The sequence below is a fragment of the Lissotriton helveticus genome, chromosome 5_1, assembly GCF_964261635.1.
Source record: "Lissotriton helveticus chromosome 5_1, aLisHel1.1, whole genome shotgun sequence".
In the NCBI taxonomy this organism is placed as follows: Eukaryota; Metazoa; Chordata; class Amphibia; order Caudata; family Salamandridae; genus Lissotriton; species Lissotriton helveticus.
Window position 1 is genome coordinate 573,687,985 of NC_136065.1, and position 3,125 is coordinate 573,691,109.

General features: G+C 49.3%; 1 pseudogene; it reads left to right on the forward strand.

The window, feature by feature from the left end:
• Positions 1-1,419: 1,419 nt before the first annotated feature.
• Positions 1,420-1,950, forward strand: LOC144752517 (5-hydroxytryptamine receptor 7 pseudogene; annotated as a pseudogene).
• Positions 1,951-3,125: the final 1,175 nt, after the last annotated feature.

Genomic DNA, 3,125 nt, shown 5'->3' on the forward strand with positions numbered 1-3,125 from the left:
GTCCAATGAGAACAAAAACACAAGTGCTCCAAATATGAGTGCCGGTGGGCCCCCACTTACAACGTCCGGCTCAAATTAAGCACTTGAGAGGGGGGTGGGTATCATCCTCTCCTCGGATTAATTTAGACCATGTGGACAGGTGCTTGCCACCTTGCCTTGTGAGTGTGCTACTTTTATGGAAAGGCATAAGGCACCGGCTTTGGGGAGTTCTGGGTATATTTTAGGGGCGAAATGTCCTCGAGTTTGTGGCAAGCACAGAATACCCTCGCAGCTCTCCGAACACAAAAGATGCTTCGAAAAGACACGTCTCTAGCGGATCTCAGATGAAAGCCGCTTTCAAACAAACTTGAATGAGCAACAGAAGCAGAGTCCGTGAAAAAATGTTACCTCGTGTCAGTCCCTAGTATACACACCCCTCCCACAGGCACCCACCCCGGTCACAGATTCCTGGTCGCCAGTTTCTCTCACTGAAGACGGGGAGTGAAAGGAGCCACGCATAAACCGTGACTGCGTCTAAAGCAGCAGGCAGCGGAGCTCCTGAACAAGTGCTCCCCTCAGCCCGAGAGGCAGGGACCTCAGGAAGCCTCCGTCTGCTCCAGCCCCCCTCCCCTGCGAGGAGTAGGCAGACACCCACTCCTTCCGCCAACCGAGAGGGAGGTAGAGGCGGACTCGCTCTGCGCCCGGGAGAGCCGCTGGCGGCGGCAGAAGGAGCAGCAGCAGGAGTTGACAGCGCCGAGAAGACCGCAAGGCAGCGGCGTCTAACCGCAACGGTAATTTAACACCTCAGCGGTAATTCAACGTCGCGCCAGAATTTCAAGGAGAGGACTCGGCTTGGGTTTACAGCTTCCGTCCAGCGGAATTTTCAGGCTTTGCTCACAGTGCTCCATCTGTTTATATTTTGCCGTGCACGTGTCTTTGATAACCCTTGTCGCCAAAGTGCAGGACTGGAAGTGTGCCCTGGACAGTGACTAAAAAAGATACTGAACAGCAGTGTAATGTTATTGCCCCGCTGCACCTGACTCAAAGTCCCTGCATTGCATGGAGAGCTGTAAATACACAGACCTCAACCAACCGAAAATCACCTAATTCAACTGAACGGCTGTTATTCGATTAAAGGGGAATGTCTTAGCTCTAACAGGACTTGCCTCTTAAATGTGGAGTGTGTGTCAGAAGTCAGGTCAGAGTGGAAGAAGGACTTCATGAGCCAGTGGGAGACACAGTGCCCAAGTGACCCCCAGGACCCAGTGCCCAGGGGTCGCTTTAAGGGCACTGCCCCGCACCATGGTTACTGACCTCCGTTGCATCCACAGCTGTAGCTAATAGTGCCTCTTGTTGAGGCCCCGCAGGGCAGCTCCGAGTCCGAAGTGACCACCAGGGACTCAGTGCCCTGGGTCTTCTCCATGGACAGGGCACTCCACCATGGTCATTGACATCAACATTAGCTGCATCTACAACCACTTGCGCCCTCCACTTGTGGAGGACCAAGAGGACCTGGGCAGCGCTGGGAGGATGATCGAGGGCTCCTTGAACCCCGGCTTCCTGAAGGTCCTCCAGGATGCCACCGCGAGCCCCATGCCCACTACTAGCTTCTCCGCGGACAACGACACCCAGTGCGGGGTGCAAATCCTCAGCTATGGGCACTTCGAGAAGCTGTTCATCGGAGCCATCCTCTCCCTGATCACCTTACTGACCATCTCCGGCAACAGCCTGGTGGTCATCTCGGTCTGCTTCGTTAAGAAGTTGCGGCAGCCCTCCAACTACCTGATCGTCTCCTTGGCCTTGGCGGACCTCTCGGTGGCCGTGGCCGTCATGCCATTCGTCAGTGTCACTGATCTCATTGGTGGAGAGTGGATCTTTGGAAGTTTCTTCTGTAACATATTCATTGCTATGGACGTGATGTGCTGCACAGCTTCAATAATGACTCTATGTGTGATAAGTATTGACCGGTGAGTAAAAGCATCACAATCCTAGTGAGAGGACCATTGCATGCCAGTCCACTATCTTTGTCCATTTTTCTATTTTAGCACATCTTGTATTTATATGCATGCCTCGTTACACAATATGACAGCAAATTTATATTCCACTGAAGGAAACATGTTTTAGAGCCTTCTGACTGTTTTCACAAAGCACCAACAGCTTTTGAGGTTTGGCCCATCTGCTAATTTTCGTGCAGTTAAAGTCGAACCGTAAACATTAGTTTTCTTCTCTAACTTAAAAACTTCCATAGGAGGTGTCTGTTGCATCTGCTCGGAAGGAGACATCCTGAGCTGACAGCTTTGGCTGAGGTTTACAGAAGGACATGTGTTTATGGTGATAAATCTGACGAAAGCACCGGAATGATGAAGACATGTTGAGGTTGATGATATGGTTAACAAAAAAACAGAACTGTCATGCGGATTAGGAACGGCAGATTTGTGTTGCCTAAAATACTCTGCTTTGCATCACATCTTTGTGATGTACACTAAAGCTGTGCTGCCCAGTTAGCTCTGCAGGGCTCATCAGCCACAGGTGTCTGACACAGTTTTGGGCTAACCGGTGTCTTAAAAATTTGAAGCGATGTAGTAGCGCTATTTTACCACTTTAGACGGGAGTAAACAGATGTTTGTCACAGGAAATTTAAAGGAATAAAGGAATGTGCTGCTTTTGGTTGGAAATGTAGCAGTATTTGTTGGCATCTCCAAAGTAATTACAGAGCACAGCAATACTAAACAAATAACATAACACAAAAAAAAATCCAAAACATAACTGGGCACAAAATAACAGTAAAAACTGAAAGCCACCTAAGAGACATAGTACATCACATCATAATAGAGCAACACACAAACTCAACAGCACAAAAAACAACACAGCACACCACACCACACCCCAACAAAATACAACATAACAAAAATGCACAGATATTCTCGTCACACATTATCTCTCTCACAGGCCTGTTTCCATGATACAGTGGTAAAAGGCGTTTGGTGTTAAGCAAGGCAATGCTTGGTGCAAAGAGTGGCAGTCAAAAGGTTTTGTGTTCCGGCCCAGTGTGTAGTGGAAGCCCAAGGCACCGAATCACAGCTGCAACAGCTGCACTGAATTATTGTGAAACTGCTTGGCAGCAAGGCTAGTACGCTCGCCAAAAG